This window comes from Hemitrygon akajei, unplaced genomic scaffold (genome assembly GCF_048418815.1).
Source record: "Hemitrygon akajei unplaced genomic scaffold, sHemAka1.3 Scf000050, whole genome shotgun sequence".
Taxonomy (NCBI): domain Eukaryota; kingdom Metazoa; phylum Chordata; class Chondrichthyes; order Myliobatiformes; family Dasyatidae; genus Hemitrygon; species Hemitrygon akajei.
Window position 1 is genome coordinate 137,042 of NW_027331936.1, and position 7,545 is coordinate 144,586.

Genomic DNA, 7,545 nt, shown 5'->3' on the forward strand with positions numbered 1-7,545 from the left:
ACAATTTCAGACCCACAAGGTAGATTTTTGCTTATTACTGGTCTACTTTTTAATCAAAAAGTTGTTTTAGTTAATGTTTATGCTCCAAACACTGATTGTCCTGAATTTTTTAAGTGTCTATGTACATTCTTTCCCAATTTGAATCAGTACAGACTGATAATGGGTGGGGATTTTAACTGTTGTTTAAAGCCTTCGATGGATAGATCTAAGCCCACCCAGGTTCTTCCGAATAAATATTATCAACTCCTTTATGACTGATTCAGCAATTTGCGAAATTTGGCGTTTTTTACACCCCAATGACAAAGGGTTTTCATACTTTTCTCATGTTTATCATAATTATTCAAGAATTGATTACTTTTTCATTGATCACCGTTTACTTACATATGTTATCGATTGTAAATATGACTCTATTACCATTTCTGATCATGCACCTTTGAAGTTATCTATTAGGATAATGGATTCATCTATTAATGTTAAATCTTGGAGGTTCAACTCTATTTTATTGCAGGACTTAGACTTTGTTAATTTTATCAAACAACAAATTGATTTGTTTTTCTCAACAAATTCTACAGCAGAGATCTCTAGTGGAATTTTATGGGACACATTTAAAGCATTTATTCGAGGACAGATTATTTCATACTCTGCTGGAGTTAGGAAACGAACTAATTCTAAAATATTAACATTGGTTGATAGAATCAAAGCAATTGATAAGATTTATTCAGTGACCCCCAGCAAAGAACTTTATAAAGAAAGAGTGGAACTTCAAATGGAGCATAGTTTGTTATTATCCATTTCGATTGAAATTCAGTTAATTAAATCTAGAACCCAGTTTTATGTATATGGAGATAAGTATGGTAAATTATTGGCTAATCAATTGAAAACTGCTTCGGTTAAAAGACAGATTACTAGGATTCGTAGACAAGATGGCACTCTAACAATCGACCATAAAGAGATAAATAAAGCCTTTCAAGATTTTTATAATTCCTTCTATCAATCAGAATTTGCTGAGGATTCTTCTAAAATATATGAATTTTTAAGGAAATTGAATATTCCAAAATTAACAGTAGAGGATAGTGTATTCTTAGATACACCTATCACGGAAACTGAAATAAAAAAGGCTATTTTTTCAATGAATTCCGGTAAAGCTTCTGGTCCAGATGGTTTTTCTGCAGAATTTTTAAAATCTTTTTCCTCTATACTTTCTCCTTGGCTTTGTAAAATTTTTAAAGATGCGTTAATTATAGGCAAATTGCCACAATCTTTTTCTGAAGCTTCTATTTCTTTAATTCTTAAAAAAGATAAAGACCCTATTGAATGTGCATCCTATCGGCCTATATCCTTGCTGAAGACGGATTTTAAGATTTTTAGTAAAATTTTGGCTACTAGATTAGAGAATATATTACCTCGAATCATTTCTGAAGATCAGACTGGATTTATTAAAAATCGCTATTCATCTTTTAACATTAGAAAATTAATTAATATTATTTATACTCCTTCATCCAAAATACCAGAATGTGTCATTTCTTTAGATGCTGAAAAAGCATTTGATAGAGTTGAATGGCCATATTTATTTAATACGATGCAGCATTTTAATTTTAGTTCAAAATTTATATCATGGATTAAATTAATATACTATAAGCCCTTGGCTTCGGTTTTTAACAATAATCAAAGATCTCCTTTTTTTCAGTTATTCCGTGGTACAAGGCAAGGTTGTCCTTTAAGTCCTTTACTATTTGACATCGCTTTGGAACCTTTGGCTATAGCCATTCGTGAATCACCTAATGTTTTGGGTATTACTCGTGGGGAGGGGACGTATAATTTATCATTATATGCTGATGATTTGTTACTATACATATCTGACCCTGAAATATCTATTCCTGCTATTTCGTCCTTGCTTGCTCAGTTTAGTAACTTTTCTGGTTATAAATTGAATTTTAATAAGAGCGAATTATTTTCATTAAATATGCAAGTTCCAATTTATAAACATTTACCATTTAAAGTTGTTACAGATTATTTTACTTATTTAGGTATTAAAATTACTAAAAACCATAAAGATTTATTTAAAGCTAACTTTTTACCCTTAATTGACCAAATTAAGCAACTTGCTATTAAGTGGTCTCCACTATCTTTGTCATTGGTTGGTAGAATTAATGCTATTAAGATGATGGTATTACCCAAATTCTTATATTTATTTCAAGCATTACCAATTTTTATTCCTAAATCTTTTTTTGATATTATTGACTCCAAAATATCTTTTTATCTGTGGCAGAATAAAAATCCTAGACTAGGCAAAAAAATATTTACAGAAGCCTAAGACGGAGGGCGGTTTGGCTTTGCCAAACTTGAGATTTTACTATTGGGCAGTTAATACACGATATTTAATATTTTGGACACAAGAATTGACTACAGCTGCTTGCCCACAATGGGTAAATTTGGAATGTAAATCTGTACAAGTCTTTTCATTGTTTTCAATCTTAGGATTTTCACTTCCTTTTTCTTTATCTAAATTGAATAAGCAAATAACTAATCCTATAGTCAAATATACATTGCGAATTTGGTTTCAATGTCGTAAATTATTTGGTTTGAATAAGTTTATTTTATCATGCCCTATAATACCTAACTATATTTTTCGGCCCTCTTTTATGGATCAAGCGTTTCTTTTATGGAAATCAAAAGGTATAACATGTTTTCGTGATTTGTTTTTGGATGATAGCGTTATGTCATTTGAACAGCTATCTAATAAATATAATTTACCTAATACTCATTTTTTTAGATATTTGCAAGTCAGAAATTTTTTGTATAATTAGTTACAGTCTTTTCCGAAACTATGTCCATTGGACATTACGGAAAGAATTTTAGCTCTGAATCCTTGTCAAAAGGGTTTAGTAGCTGTCATTTATAATATGATCATGAAAATACAGCCAGAAGTATCAGAAAAAATTAAGAAGGAATGGGAAGAAGAACTTCATTGTCTTATATCCACTGAGCAGTGGGAGAAAATTTTACTATTAGTCAATTCTTCTTCTATTTGTGCTAAACATGCCCTAATACAATTTAAGGTTGTACATAGAGCTCATATGTCTAAGGATAAACTTGCTCGATTTTACTCTTATGTTAATCCAACCTGTGACAGATGTCATTCTGATGTTGCTTCATTGACCCATATGTTTTGGTCTTGCCCTTGTTTACAAAATTACTGGAAAGATATTTTCAGTATTATTTCAAGAGTTCTGAATATCAATTTCCAACCGCATCCTTTTAAAGCAATTTATGGTTTACCAATGGTGGATAATAGTCGTTTATCCTCTTCATCTCGACAAATGATTGCATGTGTTACATTAATGGCTAGAAGATCCATTTTATTGAATTGGAAAGAAATTAACCCTCCAACTGTATTTCAGTGGTTTTCTCAAACTATCTCTTGTTTGAGCTTAGAAAAAATTAGAAGTGTTGTTTTTCATCCTTCAGTTAAATTTGAAGAAACTTGGATACCATTTATTCAACATTTTCATATGAGTTAAATTGTCTTTTCCTCAACCTCACTTTTATTATCCTTAATTATTTGGATGGAGGTTCGGAGTTATTGGCACTACTGTATGTATTTAACATTATGCAATGACCCATGTTGGTTAGTGTTTTTTTTTCTTCTCTTTTTTTGTTTTTTTTTTCTTTTTGCTTCTTTTGTTCATAAATACTATGAGTTTGGGAGGCTATATATATTGATTATTATATATTTGAATGTCTACTTAAACTATTAATTATGTACTCTCAAACACTTTGTATTCATGTTTCATTTATGTTTGTTTAAAAAATTAATAAAAAGATTTAAAAAGAAAGAGAACTTTATTTATACCTCTATATATGCATAACTTTGCTAACACTTGGGCTACATCCACAGTACACCGGATAATTTTGGAAACATCGATTTCGCGTAAAAACTATAGGCGTCCACACTATGCGTTTTTGAAAATATCTCTGTCCACACTGAAACGGAGATTTCGGCGAATCTCTTCCTGCTGCGCATGCGCAGGAAACATCTACCGAAAACAAGCGACATGTTTGGTGTCGAATCTCGCCGTAGAAGTACGGGTTTGTGTAGTTACAGACTAGAAAAACTTAAAACGACGGACAACTGTTGGCTCACGCGCAGAAGAACTTAAAACTTAAAAAAAATACTGGAGCGTACGACAGCAACCGACAGATTCACGGACAGATTGACCCGGCTGACAACGAACATCGAAAAACTGACTAACTCTGTTGCATTAATAAAGCCCTGCCGTCACACTGTGTTCTTTTTGACCAATCTCCCGATTCGGTCCTCCAAGCCTCCACCTTCCTGTGGGTGCACAACACTCTTGCAGTGTCTCTTGGCGTGTCTCCCGGTGTCTCAGCAGACCCGTCTTTTATCTCCCCTGACGAGCTTCGGCCATCCATCAACTGACCATGTCCATCAAACTGGACACTCCCTCCTGTCTCAGCAGGCACCTGGCATCACTCTGCTGTGTCAGCAGAGATCCACACAAACAGGCCAAATGTCCTTGGCGTCAAAGTCAACAATTAGCGAAGAAGCCATAATACTAAATCATCCATTTTAATCCTTGTCTCTCGCTCTCCCATCTGCAACAGGATGCCACCCCCCATCCCTCTCTCTCTCGTTAGCAGCATAGTTCACAGGGGGGTCAACTCTGGACCCCATCTCCAACTGGTTTTCTCATCACACATTATACCCCCACCCTTAAAAGTATTTTTACCGGGGGGGGGGATTCAATAGTAGGGCACATTACAGAATCTAATATAATACAGATGCAGTCATTAACCAACAGAGTAACACAGATATAATTTCAAATCTAACATCTGGATAAACAATCAGCATTTGCATTGTCAGTTTTCTTTACTGACAATGATTTTAATAGAATTTGATTTTAATATCAAATTCTTCTAACACCAGACTCCAACTAAATAACTGTCTATTTTTAAACTTCATGTTAGTCAAAAATACCAATGGGTTGTAATCAGTATAAACTATCAATGGTTTCTGTGCCGGACAAATGTAAATCTCAAAATGCTGTAACGCCAGAATAAGTGACAGTAATTCTTTTTCTACAGTGGAATAATTTATTTGGTGCACATTGAACTTCCTAGAGAAATAAGCCACTGGGTGTTCAATTTCGTCCTCAGCTCTCGGCAGTAGGACTGCCCCTGCAGCCTCGTCACTTGCGTTGGTTGCCAGGGAGAAGGGTTTCGAAGTCAGGTGCTTTTAACACAGGGTGGTAACATAGTATAGTTTTCAGCCTCTCGAAGGCTTCTTGGCCAGGATTGCTCCACACAAACTTTTCATTCTTTTGCAAGAGCTTTGTAAGAGGGAGGGCAATATCCACAAAGTTCTTACAAAACTTCCGATAGTACTCCACCATTCCCTGAAAGCTTCTCAGTGCCCTCTTATTAGTCGTGCCTAATTAGTCGTAACTTCAGAAATAGCCTGTACTTTAGCCTGCACAGGGGCCAGTTGCCCCTGGCCTACCACATACCCCAGGTACGTGACTGTGGCATGGCCGCACTCACTTTTGGCGAGGTTCACGGTGAGATTGGCTGCAGACATTCGTTTAAACAGTTCCCCCCACAGAATCAATGTGCTCGTCCCACGTATCACTCCAAACCACTAAATCGTTAATATAAGCCCCTGTGTTCTTTAATCCTTTAATCACTGAGTCAATCATTCTCTGAAATGTCCCTGGAGCGTTTTTCATTCCAAAAGGCAAGACATTATACTCATAGAACCCGGACGGAGTGACAAATGCTGAAATTTCTCGAGCCCTGTCAGTTAAAGGAACACACCAGTATCCTGTTAGCAAGTCAATCTTGGTGATGTATCTCGCTGTACCCACTTTATCAATGCAATCATCCACCCTGGGGATAGGGTTAGCATCAATTTTTTGTGATGGCATTCACCTTTCTGTAATCTGTACAGAACCTTACACTACCATCAGGCTTCGGGACAACCACACATGCAGATGCCCGTGCTAAAGAAGATTCCCGGATAATACCAGCAGCTAGCATATGTTCAATTTCTTTTTCCACTGGCTTGATCTTTTCCAAATTCATCCGATAGGGGGCTGCTTAATAGGCTGGGCTGAAGTAACAATAACATCATGTGTTGTTCCCTCGCATCTCCTCGGAACATCTAGACATAAATCTGCATGCCGGTTAATTAGATTTGTCAGCTGCTCTCTCTGTCTAGGCTTCAAATGCGTGACCTTATCAGCAAATTTGGCCAAAATAACAGAGTTCTCTAATCTGGTGGGCACTATGTTTATCTTTTCAAGATGCTCGGGCCCCTCATTATCAATCCTTACAGCCTCATTTGTTTTCGTGACAGCACCGACTGGCGCGGCTTTTGAATCATGATAACCTTTCAGCATATTAACGTGTACCAACTGCCTCGGCTTCCACCTATCCGGGGTTTCGATAATATAGTTCGGAGAGTTTATTTTCTTAATTACCTTATACGGACCTTGGAAGCTCGCCTGTAGGGGGTTGGTCACGAATGGGAACAGAACCAATACCTTATCGCCCATTTGAAATCCCTGTTCTCGTGCTCGTCTATCATACCACTGCTTCGTTTTAATTTGGGAGTCTCGGAGATTATCCTTGGCCAGGTCACATATCCTGCTAAGCCTCTCTCGGAATTTCAAAACATAGTCAATCACATTAATCAGCTTATTCCAGAACGTTAACAGCTCACACAATTTTTAATTTACATTTGTCATGATGATATCAATAAACCATTGTAACTTCCTGTTTTGGTGTCGGACTCGAGTCACATGAAAGGAGAAACTGTGACCTGGGGTTACTGCTGCCACCATCACCCGGTGAACTGCAATAACGGGTCGGAGCTCCTCACACTGGTACAGCAGCGTCTCAGCTCTAGGCTGAGGGATGTCAGTCTGATAGTGTCTGGTCCCCAGGACCTCTTCACTTCCCATCGCCATCCAGGCTAACCACCGCCTCCTCACAGCCCAGATACACACACTATCCTAACCCCCACATTCCTGCGCGCTGTTCTTGCTCTCACAGACAAAAACGACAAAAGTGATTGGAAGCTCATATACAGTATAATATCTGACCTGTGTCCACAAAGGTCACAAAATAGAGAATGGAACAGAAGCAATCAACATGGGGTGTCAGACTCAGACTGAAGCTCTGTCTGCATCGTCCCATCAATCTCACTCCGGGATGTTGAATTGCAATATTCCTGAATCAAACACAGAGAGAAGATCCCTCCTCATCATCACATCACACACTCACAGGCCGAGATATTTAGTTAATCTCCCACCGCAACCCCTTACCTCACACTCCCCGGATCAGACCGAGAGTGAAGCTCCCTCCACACCGTCCCATCACACGCACCCCAGCTCAGACGCAGAGTGAATCTCCGTCAAGACCGTCCCATTTCAGAATCCCTGGATTAGACACAAAATGAATCTTCTTCCACATGCTATCATCACACTTAGAGGGTCAGAGACAGAGAATTTCCTCCACACCATT